A 17007-nucleotide genomic window follows, 5' to 3' on the forward strand; every position below is an offset into this window, starting at 1 on the left:
TAAATAATAGTTGTATTAGCGGATTAGTTCACTTTTATTTATTAAATATATATTAATAAATAATAATAAATACAAAATTAGTCAAAAGATATTTTATTAAGAATAAATAATATTGGATTAAGAATTAGAAATTCCAATTTTTTATGATATATATATATATATATATATATATATATATATATATATATATATATATATATATTGGCAAATATTACAGTTTTACAGTAATATGAACTAAGATTACACATTTTACATTTCAACTTCATAAATTTATTATTCACTATGGCTGTATAAAAATATGTGAATGGTAATAGACCATTATCTGAACCAAACTATAGGAATGAGCAACTTCAATGGGAAATTCTTTCTGATTCTCATTTAAAGCCTATTTGTCATAAAAAAATAATTTATATAATTATCTGCTTTATAAAAAATAAATAAAGACTAAATGTGCGAGTCTCTTCTTCAATAAAAAAAAAAGACAATTTCAATTTTTATTGTGATTCTATATTTAATTAAGAATTATGCTATACATACAAGTTTTTTTTGCTTATAAGTCTTAGACTGTGTTTAATTTAGTGTTAGAAAGAAGAGAAATACGTTTGAGTGCATTGAACGCTTTCTCTTTATGTTTGGATATTTTTTTTTCTCTAAAACGCCAACGTAGAATTGTAGCTTCTACATTTAAAAAATCACGTTAGGATTGAATTTTTTTTTATCAATTCTACCCTTTATTTTTTTATAGTCTCTTTAGTATTCAAATATTTTAAATATATAATTATATTTTTTTATTAAATTTTTACTTTTAATTTTGTATAAAAAATTATTTTTTGTTTGACTCTATTAAAATTTGTAAGTGTAATTCTTGTATATTAATTTATTATTATAATTTTGTTATAATATAAATTATTAATCTCATTAAAAAGAACAAAGTAAATAAAAAATTAATTATAACTAAGAATAAAGTCATAAATAATTAAAATTTATAGTTTAAAATAATATTAAATAAAAGAATACCGAGAATATTAAAAAATTATAAGTAATATAATATAATAAAGTATATTTTGATATATTTTTTATATATTATTTTTGCTTTTGATATAAAAATATATTTTGCCAATTTTTATATATTATTTTTATTTTAGTAAGTAAATATTAATTTTATTACAAAATTAATTAATAATATCTATTTAAATATCTAAATTAAAATAATAAAATAATATAAAAAATTTATTTAAGTTGATATCTATTTTAGTAATTTTTTATCTAAAAATAATTTTAAGTAGTGTAATCTAAACAATATTTACTTTACTATAATCCATTTTGATATAAAGATTACCAAACATAAATCATTTTAACACAAACTTACTTTTCATCAAAATCAAGTTTGTAAAATCAATGTTATACAAAGTCCCATTTACAAAATGAAATCCAAACACGCACACTTACAAGTTGAGTCAAGTCTAACAAAAACTACATTCACCGTGATAACACGCGCATCACTCAACCGTTTCTCTCACTCACCATTATGGAACACACTTCTTCTTCACGTTCCTTCTTCTCCTCCTCCTCTTCCTTCTTCTTCTTCTTCTTTGCGTTTCTCCTCCTTTTTCTTGGCGTGTTTCATTTTCATTGTTGTTTTTTTTATTACGGTTGTTGTTGCTGCATTTTTTCTCCTCTTTCTATTAATTTTGTAATATTATGTATTTTTTTTCTTCTTTGTTTGATTTTTTCTCTCAAGAAAAATTATAAGAAAAGAAATAAGGAGATGAGGAAGAAGAATCAGTAGAAGATGAGGAGGAGGAAGAGGAAGAATTTTAAATTATGCAGAATTTATCAGAATAAAATTACACCTAAAAATTTCTAAAATACTCCCAAATATTTTCGTGTTACACCCAAATATTTTCGTGTGACATCCAAATTTGCTACAAATACAGAAAATATTTTCTCTAATGCTGCATTTTTTTCTTCTTTTTTTCTTTATTTCTTTCTTTCTTTTAGTTAAATGAATGTAAGTTCATCATCTTCCAAATAATTTTGCAGCATTATGTGTTTCTTCTTCTTCTTTGTTTGATTTTTTGTTTTTATTCTTGTTAAGAGAGTAAAATAAAAAGAAACTTGAGAAGATAAAATAAAAAGAAAAAGATGAATAAAAAAAAGAAGAAGAAGACGGTGATGATGATAAATAAAAAAAAGAAGAAGCAATAGAAGATGAGGAGGAAGAAAAGGAAGAGTTTTGAATTATGCAGAAATTATCAGAATAAAAATACACCCAAAAATTCTTAAAAGACACCCAAATATCTTCTTGTTACACCTAAATATCTTCGTATTATACCCAAATTTGCTGCAGAAAAATGTTTCCTCTAATGTTATATTTTTTCTTCTGAATTGAACCACACATTAGCCACTTGATTGGATTCAAAACAATAATTAATTTCGTTCTGGTTCAATTGACAATTTGAACCTGAATTATTTATTATCTTTAACAATGAGATAACTAATGATGGATGAGAAAGAAAAAAAGAAAAGAGGAGAAGAAATTCCAATGAAAAAAGGAGGAATAGGAGCAGGAGAAAGAGGTGGTGTTGATGACAACGATAATGAGAGAAAAGGCACAGAGAAAAATGTAAAAACGCGTGAATATAAATTACTTGTATGACTTGTATGGAAAAATACTTGTATGTGAAGAATAACTCTTTAATTAATTAAGATAAAGATAAAATAATTTAGTTTTAAAATGTTTTATTTAATTAAGATGATGATTGTTTTTAACAAATAAATAGCCTTGTAAATTTTAACTAATGATCAAACAGGTTCTCTTATATATAAAATTGTTTGTAATTTTTGGATGTTTGACATGGTTTTTATGTGAACTTTGTTGATATCAGGTTAAAAAATACAAACATTTAAAGAGAGCCTAGTGATTGAAAGAAAGGGAGAATTTCAAATCAAAGAAAATGTCAAAGAGAAGTTTCAAAAACTCTTTTTAATTCTTTTTTAATTCATTTCATAATGTTTGTCATTAAGGGAGAGATTATTGAGTTTGAAGAACTAACAATATATTATAGATAATGACTAAATATTATTATTGGGTTAAAAAATCAATTATATTTGTGATTAGTTTGTTAAGTGTGTTAGAAATTAAATTGATAAAATAGGCCCAACAAACTAATTAAGCCCAACATTGATTCAACTTAAACAAGTATTCATACTATCACTCTTTTTTTTTTTTTTTGAACAAACGAGCTCAACACGGTAAAGTGGAACACAGAAACAAAAGACTCAAACTACAAAGTAATAAAGTAACCTGAATACAATCCCTATTGTTACCTTTGGCATTACCATCAACAACAAAAGGGATCCACACTACTCCACTCTCTATAATTGGTCAAAGATTTGTGAAACAACTGTTGTACATTGGCTTTCTTGTTATTAAATATCCGTCCGTTCCTCTCAATCCATACATTCCATATAATTACAAAAAATCCTATGTGCCACTTGTTGCACTCGTCCTTCCTGCTACTGACACCTGTCCAACTCTCAATCCAAAGAATGAGTGGCTGAACTATAGGAAAGAAGGGAAGAAAGAGTATGGCCCAAGAACAATTACAAATCTAAATTAGTGGTCAAGCCCATTCACTTGATTGCTAACTAAAGAGAATGAGTTTCTTTTGTTTCTGAACCATATCACCTCATCATTGAAACCAAACTCTCTATTCTCTCTCATCCCTCTCTTCCAACACCCACGTGAAAGCTCCGAAGAAAATAAAAAAAAAAGAAGCTCTTGGTAAAATTAAAGAACAAAAGGGAGTTACCAAATCTAAGCAAGAAGAGGAAATCATGAAGGCTAGGACTAAAGGCAAAAATCATATCCGAAGGACAAATCACAAAAAGTATTTTTACATTTGTGCTTTATTGAAGTTCGGCGAAGAAATCTTCTCCTTGCATACACAGAAGTGGAAAGTTGAAAACATTAAAGATGATGAAACTCTGCTATGAATCAACGTTCAAAAATCAAACTTGGAGGCAAAACAAGAATGAAAGAGAAGATAGAAGGTAAGGATGCATGTATGATTCAGTCACTGCCTCTACTCTATCTCTCCTCTATGATGCCGCTACTGCTTCTGATTTTTGTGGGAGCAGAAGTCAAACATGTGCTGAAGCAAAATTTCAGTTTTGGAAGCTTCACTCCTCTATTAAATAGGTAAACGGTCAAGGATTGAGGCAAGGAGTGAGAGCACTAAGTTTGGTTGATATAGCTTACAAAACTATTACCATTCTTCTCTTTCATGGTTCTCATTCAATATCTTATTTTTTTTGTCTAGTCTTTCTTTGTTTTCAATGATAAAAAGTATAATAGTGAGGTATTAATAAAATGAAAAGAGTACAAAAAGAGTACGTAAAGATAATAAAATTGTGAAAGAATAAAGAAAGAAAAGAAAAGATGAAGAAATTTTATTGATTGTTGATTTATTGTTATAAACTATGAAGGTAAAACTAAATATATATAGAGTGTTGGCCTATGAAAGATAAAAGCAAATAAAGATAAGATAAGGATAAATAAAGATAGGATAATAATAAAGAGTAAAATTATAACTGAATTTGTGTATTCTGTTGGGCTGAATTTGTGGACCGTGAGACTTCTTTATTGTTGTCATGGGCTAAGGTGCAAGAGTGGTTTAATATGCCCCCGCAAGCTTGAAGATGAAAGATGTCAAGAACACCAAGCTTATTCAGATTAAGATGGAAAGGTTGAGAAGACAAAGGCTTGGTGAAGATGTCAACTAGCTGCCCAGAAGAGAAAATAGGGAGAAGTTTCAGCGCTCCAGTTTAAGCTTTTTGTCGAACCAAGTGACAATCAACCTCTAAATGTTTGGTCTGTTCATGAAAAATCGGGTTAGCAGTAATATGAAGAGTACTCTGATTATCACAATATAAAACTGGTGGGCGGATAGGAGAGATGCGTAAAAATTGTAGCACATTTAGTATCCATTGAAGTTCACAAGTTGTGTTAGCAAGTGCACGATATTCTGCTTCAGTGGACGAGCGGGCAATGGTGGTTTGTTTCTTGGTCTTCCAAGAGATTAAAGAACTGCCTAAGAAGAAACAATAACATGTTAAAGATTGCCGAGTGTCAAGACATCCGACCCAATCAGAGTCACTAAAGCCGAGAAGTTGAATTTCTGATTCTCTTGGAAAAAAAGTCCTTTGCCGGGGCTGGCTAGTTTTCAGATATCGTAACATATGCTTGGCAGCTTGAAGATGAGATTTAGTAGGAGATGCCATAAATTGACTTAATTGTTGAGTGGCATACATGATGTCCGGTCAAGTAGTGATGAGATAGATAAGACGCCCAACCAAACGGCGATATACAAAAGGGTCAGATAGCAGGAGACTTTTGTCTTGATATAATCTTGTGGTACTATCCATTAGAACAGAGGCAGGTTTAGCACTTAATAAACCAAAATCCTCCAAAAGATCAATACAATATTTTCTCTGAGATAAGCAAATTTCCTTCGGTGATTGAGCAACCTCAATACCCAAAAAATGTTTTAATGAGCCCAAGTCTTTAATTCGGAAGTGTTGGTGCAAAATAGACTTAATGGAAGCAAGTTCAGAAATGGAATTACCAGTGAGAACAATGTCGTCAACATAGAATAGAAGGATAGAAATTTGAGCACCAGTGAATTTAACAAATAAACTATAATCAGATAAGGTCTGCTGATATCCATGAGATAGCAAAAGATAAGAAATTTTGTCATACCACATGCGACTAGATTGTTGTAAACCATACAGTGACTTTAGTAGCTTGCAGCATTGATTCGGTCGAGGAGATATAAATCTGGGTGGCAGAGTCATATAAACTTCCTTAGAAAGATCCCCATGTAAGAAAGCATTATTGACATGCATCCAACTGATGTATGGGCCAATGCTTCATAGATGCCAATGCCAAAACTAATCTGATGGTGGCAGGCTTGACAACAGGGGAGAAAGTTTCCAAGAAATCAACACCTTCAGTTTGAATGAATCCTTTAGCCACAAGGCGTACTTTATATCGATCAACTGAACCATAAAGCTTGCGTTTGATGCGATAGACCCATTTACAGCCAATCGGCTTAACGCCTGCAGGGCAATCAACAAGATGCCAAGTTTTGTTCAGCTCAAGAGCATCCAGCTCATCTTTCATAGAACTACGCCAATTAGAGTGTTGATTGGCATCCTTACAAGACTTTGCCTCAACGTCAGAATGTAGAGATAAAAGAAACTTTTATGTGAAGATGAAAGAGAAGAAAAAGACATGACTGAAGATAAAGGATACTTGCACTTTGAGGGAGATTGATTTGTAGAGGTGAGAGAGAAATTGCACAAGTAATCAGAGAGATATGCTGGAGGTCGGTGAGGCCGATCAGAATGACAAGGATGGGGTTGCTCAGGTGGTGAAGAAGGTGACGGGGGATGAGGAGGTGATGGTGGACTGGTGTCTAGTGCGGAAGGAGAGAAGGGTGTGTGTGTTGAAAGAGATTCGGTGGTTATGGGTTCAACTTTGTTAGGAAACGTTAGTGAGAAAGAAGGAGAGATTGTTGGAGAAAATAAAGAATTAGATGGAGTTGGGTCAATGGGTATAGGTGAGGGTTCAACTGGAAGACTAACTGAATCTTGTTTTTGAGAAGGCGTGTTTGGCAATGTTGGGTTGAGTGTATGAAATTGGACATTTTTTGTGACTAAGGGCAAGATCATTTCATAAAATTAAAGATCACATTTCTAGAAATTTCAATTCTTTTATCTTCTAAAACATAAACAATATATCCTTTAAAACCATGTTGAAAGCCAATAAACACAACTTTTTTGGCTCTTGGATCAAATTTTGATCAGTTTGCCATTAGGATAGAAACAAAACATAAGCATCCAAAAACTTTAAGGTCATGATAATTTGGTGGATGATTGAATAAAATCTCAAATGGTGTTTTAAAATTAATTGCGGATGATGAAACTCTGTTAAATAAATAAACAGCATGTTTAACAGCATAAGACCAAAAAGATGATAGTAAATTAGATTGAAACATAAGAGCACGAGCTATATTCAAAATATGTTGATGCTTGTATTCTACCCTTTCATTTTGTTGAGGAGTTTCAACACAACTATGTTGATGAATAATGCCCTTTGAAGCATAAAAATCATGTAAAATAAATTCTGGTCCATTATCGGAGCGAATAGTTTTGACTTTAGAGTTGAATTGTGTTTCAACTACAGTAATAAAATTTTTACATGATTTTGCACTTCTCCTTTTGATTTTAATAGAATAACCCATGTAAAGCGGCTAAAATCATCAACAATAGTAAAAAAATATTTATGATTATGAATAGAATTTTGTCGAAACGGACCTCAAATATCAAAATGTAATAAATCAAAAACTTGCATTGGCTTTGTTAAAACTTTGAGAAAATGAAAGTTTCTTTTGTTTAGAAAGATGACAAATGTCACAAGCCTCGTCATGATGCATAGAGATAAAAAAAATGTTTATGTAAATGATTAAGTCTTTCTCCAGAAAGGTGTCTTAAACGAAAATGCCATATATTTGAAGGTATAATGGGTGGAGATTGGATAGAACTTATGAAATGTGTAGTGGATGGATTTTTACCGAAATCGGGTTCAGAGACATATAATCCCTCTCTCATTCTTCCCAAATCAATCGTCCCCAAATTGTTGCTCTGTAGAGTGCAAGAAGAAGATGAAAAAGTGAGTTCACATATGAGTGCTGAAGTAATTTTTGAGACAGACATAATATTAAAGTTGAAATGAGGTAAATAAAGAACATCATGAAAAACCAAGGATGGTGAAAATTGAACAATGCCTTTATAAGAAACAGTAATTTGAGAACCATTTGGTAAATGAACAATAATAGAAGAAATTTGTGTGTAAGAAATAAACCAAGACAAATTTGATGCAATGTGATCTGTGGCACCAGAATCAATAATCCAAGTGTTCAAGAATGAATCTCGATTTGAAAAATTGTTAACAATAAAAAAAGTATTGAAAGAACAAAGATAATGAGTAATTGGACTTGACAAAAGCTCAAGTTGGTTTGAAGGACGAGTTTCTTTATTGGAAGGAAGTGCCATGAAAGAAAAGTGCTGGGCTGACAAAAGGTCCAAAAGAAGCCCCTAATGAAATTGCTCGTGTGCCCTTCTCCTTGACCTAGGACAGAGTATGGAGGTTGATTATTCATAGTGGGAGCGGAGGTTAAAGGGGTTTTAGGATCTGAATTGGTTGGTTTATACATAGATGTCAGCAGAGCTCAAAAGGAGCTCTGATACCATAATAAAACAGAAAGAGTACATAAAAAGTATGCAAAGATAATAAAATTGTGAAAGAATAAGGAAAGAAAAGAAAATATATAGAAATTTTATTGATTGTTGATTGATTGAAATTATAAACTATGAAGGTAAAACTAAATATATATAGAGCACTGGCCTATGAAAGATAAAAGCAAATAAAGATAAGATAATAATAAATACTAAAATTATAACTGAATTTGTGTATTTTGTTGGGCTGAATTTGTGGGTCGTGAGACTTCTTTATTGTTGTCATGGACTAAAGTGGAAAAGTGGTTTAATAGGTATGTAAGAAAAAGTCATTGAGTGAAAAAAGACAAGAGAGTTAGACTTGGAGAAAAGCCTATGTTTATCTTAAAAATTTTTTGTATATATTTCTGTTTTGTTGTCATGATCGTGAAGGGATTCCTTTACAAGTTGGGTGAGCATTTTGCTGTTGAAAGATAGGGTGAAGTTCCTAGTCAAATCTGGTTTGGGTTAGAAACCGAATTTGTCCCAAATAGAATTGAGTAAAATCTTAGGAAAAATTGGTGAATGTAATCTTATTCAAAGATAGTGAAATTCCGTCATTATTGTGATGGAGATTGTATGTAGGTTATATTGTACTAAACAGCTGAATTAGGATATATCACTGTGTTACTTCTCTTTCTCTTCTCTGTATCTGGTTCTGCACTTTAGAAGACAAAACAAAATTATCTCCTGATTATTTTATCCAGCTATACTTTACAAAAATACACCTTGCACGTAACTTTGTTTTGGCTCTTCCTTCTACAAGAGATAAAATAAAATCTCTTCCTTCGATAAGAGACAAAATAAAATAATCTCCTATTTTTTACCTGAGGTAGCAGTACAAAATCCAGAAGTTTCATCCAATTCCAAGATTAATCAAGTAAAGTAAAAAAAGGCCAAAATTTAATTCCCCTTCTCTTAACCTATGATATCCATCAAAGACTAAATGTGTCCGTCTCTTCTTCGGTAAAAAAAATGGCAATCTCAGTTTTCATTGTGATTCCATATTTAATTAATTAAGATAAAGATAAAATAATTTAATTTTAAAATTTTTTATTTTATAAGTGTTATATATTTTATTTAAAATTTGGTTTAAACAAAAACATTAGATTTATCTTTACAATAATATTATTAAAACTTATAAATTAAAAGATAATGCACAACTAAAAATTAATAGTATACAGGAAAAAAATTAAAATTAAAAATTTAATTATCAAATTTAGTAACATCATAATTAACAATTAAAAAATAAAACATAAAAAATACATATATAATCACTAAAACAATATTTTTTTTTATTTGTTATTGTTTAACAGTTAGCATTGGTAAAATTTAGTTGAAAATTTATTTTAAGTTCCTCTTTAAAAAAGAGAGACTTCACATTTTTATTTGAGAGAAGTCAATTATGCAAAGAATTATATTTCTTCTCATTCAAAACACCTGGCAAAAAATTTTAGAAGGATACACGACTCTTTGTAAAGTAATATTTGAAAAAGCGATTAAGCATTTCTTCTTGATCTCTATTGATCCACCTATGAAGAGTGGAGGAATAGCTGCTTTTGAGCATATTGATTCAATAAACAAAATTTCTCAATTTAATTATCTGTGATTGTGTTTTATCAACGAATTTTTCTACCACACAAAGATTCATTAAACAAGTCATAAAAACCTTACTGTATTTATCGGAGTTTCTAACCCTTTGTTAAAATGAATGTTTTAGTAGTCTTATTGGTTAGGAAACTAATTTTGAAGTAGGTTCTATGAATGTAAATGAATGACAAGAGAAAGTTTCGAAAGTCAGCACTTTCATTAAAATCTAGTCATTATTTAACTATAAAAAAAGAGTATGTAATTACGATGATAAATTTATACGTACCGATACGTTTAAAATATGGATAAATAACAATAAGACATCTGAAAAATTTTCACGTCAGCATTTTATTTTTTCTTTTTTAAATATATAGTATATCACTACTTTTACTAAAACACCTTTTAATTAAATAAAAATAAAAAATATTTATTTATTTAATTTTATAAAAAGACTTAAACATTCTTTCTTTATTTGATTAGACAAAAATACCCTTTTAAATTAATTAAATTTTAGAATTCAATTAGTCCTAATTTTATAGTTTCAAATAATTGAAACAACAAAATAAAAACATATTAAAAAAATAAAAAATCAAAATTGTTCTTTATCTGTGTTAAACATATTAAAAAAAAACCAAAATTGTTCTTCATCTCGTTCAGAAATCTTCTCGTTCACGCCTCTGAAGGTTTCAGTCTTCTTCATCTTCTTCTCTCCTCTTCCTATCCTCTTTGCTCCTCGATCTCTCTCATCTGTCTCACTGTGTGTGCAAGACGCCATTGTTTTGCTGGGATGCCCTGGCCAATTACCCAACCCAGCAACCTTAGCTCCACACAACGGCTAAACGCGAACCCATCCCTCCCATCACCCTCGAGCTCCTCCTTCCTCTCTCCGTCATCGATCTCACTCCCTCACCTCCGTCCATCTCCCGCTGCCGTCGCCGAAACGAGCTTCGAAGCCACCGTCGTTATCGTGCAGCTCTGTTCCACCATCGTGCAGCTACTCTTTCAGCTTTGAAAGCACTGTCGCGCAGCTCGGTTCCATCGTCGCCGGGCTTGCCTCCTTTTTCCGTTGCGCAGCTCTGTTCCATCGTCACCGGTGCTATCTCTGTTCTACCTGCCATCCCTTCGGTCGTGCCCTTGTCTCCCTCTTGCTTAGGATCTGCTCTGCTCTGTTCTAGGGCTTCTAGCTTCTAGGTATTTTTTTTTATAACAATTATTGAATAATTGTTGTTAGTTAATTTGTAAACTTGTTATGGGTTGAATAATTGTTGAATAAGTGTTAATTAATCTGTAAATCTTACTGTTTTTACTGTGAATTACTCCATTGTTAATGATTCTGATAATTTATCGAAGAAGGCTGTGTTTGATGAGGATGAGGAAGATAAATACAAGGAAAGGAATTCGGGAAATAGTTTGAAGAGAGAAGAGAGTGGCGGTGGAGGAAAGTCAACCTTGGAAGAATTGATAAGGGAAGAGGAGAAGAAAAAGGAGAAAATCAACAGGAAGGACTATTGGTTGCGTGAGGGAATCATTGTTAAGGTTATGAGCAAGGCCTTGGCAGAGAAGGGGTACTACAAGCAAAAGGGTGTGGTGGAATGATACCTTGGAAACTTCATGTCACCGAAAAACTCTTTCACAGTTGGTTAGCTCATAAAGTATGCTCTTCATTCATATAGTACTACCTTCAACAGAAAAATACTGAAGAAATATGATAAGGTATTGCATTATTTGTGTCCCTTTTTGCTTGTTATGTTTGGACAATTCGGGTGAAAAATTATTATGAGGCGTGTTAATTAATTCTTTAATCTGTATATGATTAGTACTTAATTAATTCAATTGTATTTGTCACTGCATGCAGGTTCATTATTCCAGGCAAGGACAAATGTTCAAGTCATAGGTCCAGAGTATGCACAAGGAAATTCTACAAAGTCCTTGGCTTTGTGAGCTTATGGCCTTCCACATCAATCTGAGGGAAACTAAGGTCCAGTTTAGGAAGGCACATGCTTTCTTTGATGGATGTTTTCTAACGTTTAAGGATGAAAAACCAGCACTCACTTGTGAGCTACTTGATTCCATCAAAATTGATATCGACTTGACTTGTTCTATATGCCTGGTAAGTTAACTCATTATTAGTTGTTGGGTGTATTGGAACTAAATTTTTGTGCTTTATTCACATACTAAGCATCTTCATTCAGATTGCAGTCCCACTGTAGTTATTTATTTGTAGATTACTGTTGCTTGGATGCAGCCATGCAAATAGATCTAATCAAGTTAGGGATTATGTCAGAATTTTAAACCCAAGGAAAAACTTTAGCTTTCACCAAAATGTAGAAGATACTACCTCAGAATTCATAAACTGTTTTCTGTATGATTGCATACTGTTTTCTGTTTTTAGAACTTTGTGAAGAAAACTAGAAAAGAATGAAAATAATAAAACTTTTTAGACTGGAAACAAAAAGTACTATCATTGAAAAGAAGTAAACAGACCCTTAATAGTATCTAATAATTTTTGAATCTATAGCTCTAAAGAATTTAACTTTCAATTTTGGAGTAGTGCTTACAGTGTATCCTTTGTAACTCTATTAATAAGCTAATGTTTGAAATACTTGTACAGCTACCAAAAATACTGGGAGGAAAGGGCTCAATCAGAAAGGGTAGAGAGGCTTAAACAGATAAAGGAACACTGGGAATCGCAATGCAGGTTATTCGTAGGTGTCTAAGCAAAACGAGTCAAGAAGCCATCTCAGATTCTGCGGTCAAAGCTTAAATGTGAATACACATTTGTTGATATATGGTTTGTGTATAACATTCTGAATCGTGTTTGGTAAAACCGCATGTAAGCTGGTGTTATTTCTCAAGAAGGGATTATTTTTCAGTATCACTAATAAGAAAGGTGTTTCCTTGTGACATAAATTTTCAAGCAAAAAAACGGGGATCCAGCGATGAGATGGAAGCCGATTCCCTTTTTCTCTTTCTTTCTTTTCGACTAAATCCTCATTTTGGTCTTGAAAGGTTGATCTATTTTTCTATAATGCAAGAAATATAGTGGATACTAAATCTTCCTTAAACATATGATTCTGATGTTTAACTTTTTACTTTTGAGCATATGGGTGGAGGGTAGGAGATCTTTTATGATATATAATGGAAACTCAAAGCATCTAACTCACTCTTTCTTTCTAGCAGAAGCTTCCTTCAAGATATACGTCCTTCAAATGCAATAGAGAGGTTGAACCATCAGAGTTAGGACATGGTGAATTCATTAAAGATAAATCTGCTTCAAAGAAAATTGTTCGAAGTGGTAATAAACATGGACGAGGGTCTAATGATCAAGGACGGGGTAAAAAGATGTCGAAAAGAATGTACAGTTCCAAACGAGATACTGGCAGCCGAAATGTAAAGGTCAATGAGAATCTAAGTAGGAGAAAAAAGATTCTCTAATATAAGGAAAAATTTTAAAATAATAAAATAAAAATTAATTATCATTTTCATTCAAGAATAATTAGAATTTTTATTTATTTTACCAACTTTTTATTTTAGGAGCTGAATGTAGAATAAAATGAAATTTACAGCGAAGTCTAGTAAGATATTCATAAAACAGTGGTTAAGTGGTTATAGGTACTATATACACAAATATATGTAATTATCAGCTATTTCTTATGGAGAAATAATCCAATGTCAACATTGAGTTATGAATTGTATATCTATCATTAACAGAAAATTTGTGTCTTTAACTGATAGCAAATGCATTTATATCTGCATATAAAATATACAAATGTACAACTATGGTCATCATTAACAACAATTTTCTAAGATTCTAAAAGCTTTTTGCCGTTGTTCATCACTCAATTCTTTGGGGAAGTCAACTAGAAACTTGACATGGAGGTCACCTTTTTTCCCATCGTTTTTAAGGGTTGGCATGCCTTGACCTTCAATAACCTTAACATATCCAGGGTATACAACAGTATTCTCAAATGACAAAGTCAACTTCTCCCCTCCTAATATAGGAATTGGTAAAGATCACCCTGTGAGTGCATCTACTAGAGGAATCTCAACAAGAAGGTATCCAGGTTTCTCATCACCCTTGCCCTCAAATTTTATCTTTGTTCCTTTTCTCCATCCTGGCATCACTTCAATCTTTAAAATCTCAATCTCTTGGACCATTACCTGTTGCAAAATTAGTTAATAGTTCAAATTTTAGAGACTAATAGTTTAAATATTTACTCCTGATTCCAGATGCAAAATCAAAACTAACAAGGGGATCAAAATCAATAAACTGGGGAGAAAACTAATCAAAATACATTATTTATATATAAATAAATCAAGGAGATCAACAATATTCAAGTAGGCAAAGAGCAATAATGCTGAAGCAAAGCAGAAATCTTCAAATCAAAACATCAATATTGAACGCATTTGCACTTATGTAGTTATGTTAGCAAATGATAGATATCAAATACTACAGTTTTTCATATTTGTATCATGCCTAATTGCCTATAAAGCATACTATTTCAGATCTCAGATTGTGCTATTTCCTAAGTTTGATTTTATTTTTTCCTGTTTAAATTCCTAGTGCTTTCAAGCTAAATTGTGTTTGCATCTTTTTACCCTACATGTTGTCCATATTTCAGATGGGAATTCTTCCAAATTAGCAATGGCTACAAACTTATCTGGGAAGAAACGAAGTAAGGAAATCAAAGGGATAGTTGGGCCAAGCCAGGAAGCTTCTTGGCTGAAATCTACTTATTCAGAGAAGAAACCTGTGTTAGAAAGGCCAGCAAACATCCTTACCAGCTTTGATCAAGATGATAAAAGGACTCTGGCGCCTGAGCTGCAAATGAGTATTATCCCAAAAGACTTCTGTTTTCATGAATTGGAGAGTGTAGTTAAAATCAAACAAGCAGAGGCTAAAATGTTTCAGTCACGTGCTGATGATGCAAGAAGAGAAGCTGAAGGGTTGAAACGTATTGCCCTTGCAAAGAGTGGGAAAATTGATGAAGAGTATTGATGAGCGGATAATTTATACGCTTTTTGGCATTGTTTTTACATAGTTTTTAGTATGATTTAGTTAGTTTTTAGTATATTTTTATTAGTTTTTAAATAAAAAATCACATTTCTGGACTTTACTATGAGTTTGTGTATTTTTCTGTGATTTCAGGTGTTTTCTGGCTGAAATTGAGGGACTTGAGCAAAAATGTGATTCAGAGGTTGAAGAAGGACTGCAAATGCTGTTGGATTCTGACCTCCCTGCACTCAAAGTGGTTTTTCTGGAGCTACAGAAATCCAAATGGCGCGCTCTCAATTGCGTTAGAAAGTAGACATCCAGGGCTTTCCAGAAATATATAATAGTTCATATTTTGCCCGAGTTTAGATGATTCAAACTGGCGTTCAACACCAGCTTTCTACCCTATTCTAGCGTTAAACGCCAGAAACAAGTTGCAAAGCAGAGTTAAATACCAGAAACAAGTTACAAACTGGCGTTCAACTCCAAGGAAGACCTTTACATGTGAAAGCTTCAATGCTCAGCCCAAGAACACACTAAGTGGGTCCGAAAGTGGATTTCTGCATCATTTACTTATCTCTGTAAACCCCTTTAACTAGTTTAGTATAAATAGGAATTTTTACTATTGTATTTACATCATCTCTAGACGTTTAGATCTTAGATCATGGAGGCTGGCCATTCGGCCATGCCTAGACCTTCATCACTTATGTATTTTCAACGGTAGAGTTTCTACACACCATAGATTAAGGTGTGGAGCTCTGCTGTTCCTCATGAATTAATGCAAAGTACTATTGTTTTTCTATTCAACTCAAGCCTATTTCTTCTCTAAGATATTCATTCGCACACAAGAACATGATGAATGTGATGATTATGTGACGCTCATCACCATTCTCACTTATGAACGCGTGCCTGACAAACACTTCCGTTCTACATGAAAACAAGCTTGAAGGCATATCTCTTAGCCTCCTGGTTTACGATCAGAGTCTTCGTGGTATAGGCTAGAATTATTGGCGGCCATTCTTGAGATCCGGAAAGTCTAAACCTTGTCTGTGGTATTCCGAGTAGGATCTGGGAAGGGATGGCTGTGACGAGCTTCAAACTCGCGAGTACTGGGCGTAGTGACAGATGCAAAAGGATTACTGAATCCTATTCCAGCAGGATCGAGAACCGACAGATGATTAGCCGTGCGGTGACAGCGCATTTTGGACCATTTTCACTGAGAGGACGGGATGTAGCCATTGACAATGGTGATGCCCAACATACAGCTTGCCATGGAAAGGAGTATGAAGGATTGAATGAAGGCAATAGGAAAGCAGAGATTCAGAAGGAACAAAGCATCTCCATAAGCTTATCTGAAATTCTCACCAATGAATTACATAAGTATCTCTATCTTATTTTATGTTTTATTTGTGTTTTAATTATCAAATCTCCATAACCAATTGAATCTTCCTGACTGAGATTTACAAGGTGACCATAGCTTGCTTCAAGCCGACAATCTCCGTGGGATCGACCCTTACTCACGTAAGGTTTATTACTTGGACGACCCAGTGCACTTGCTGGTTAGTTGTGCGAAGTTGTGACAAAGAATTAAGATTATGAACGTGCGTATTAATTTTTTAGCGCCATTACCAAGGAATGAACGATCACGATTTCGTGCACCAAGTATACTCAGCGAATTGCGAAGCTGAGACTGGGTGAGACAGAGGAAATGCATAGGCAGAAACTCGAAGAAATTCAAGCATTAGAACGAGCACATCTGGAGTATTTCAACATGAAAAGGAGAATGGAGGCAGACATTAAAGATCTTTTATCTAATATGGAAGCTACTAAAAGGAGTCTTGCCCTGTGAAGCTGACAACACTCTAGAATAGTTCTTTCAGGTAAATGTAATCTTCCATCTTATAATTTGTAGGTTTCAATTCCATCTTAATGTTATGAGTTACTGTAGTTTCTGATCCATAGATTGATGTATCTATCTGCTGTTGTAGTTTATTTGGGATTCAAGCTGCTAACCAAGATCTTGTACAGAAATTCCAACAGTTAATTACTCTTATTAAACAATTGGAATTACAAAAGCTATT

At 32.5% G+C, this 17007-nt stretch overlaps 1 pseudogene; it reads left to right on the forward strand.

The window, feature by feature from the left end:
• The first annotated feature begins 6383 nt into the window (after positions 1-6383).
• On the forward strand, positions 6384-12786 carry LOC107617049 (E3 ubiquitin-protein ligase NLA-like; annotated as a pseudogene).
• The last annotated feature ends 4221 nt before the right edge of the window (positions 12787-17007 follow it).

The sequence above is a fragment of the Arachis ipaensis genome, chromosome B9, assembly GCF_059453495.1.
Source record: "Arachis ipaensis isolate K30076 ecotype BB chromosome B9, ASM5945349v1, whole genome shotgun sequence".
In the NCBI taxonomy this organism is placed as follows: domain Eukaryota; kingdom Viridiplantae; phylum Streptophyta; class Magnoliopsida; order Fabales; family Fabaceae; genus Arachis; species Arachis ipaensis.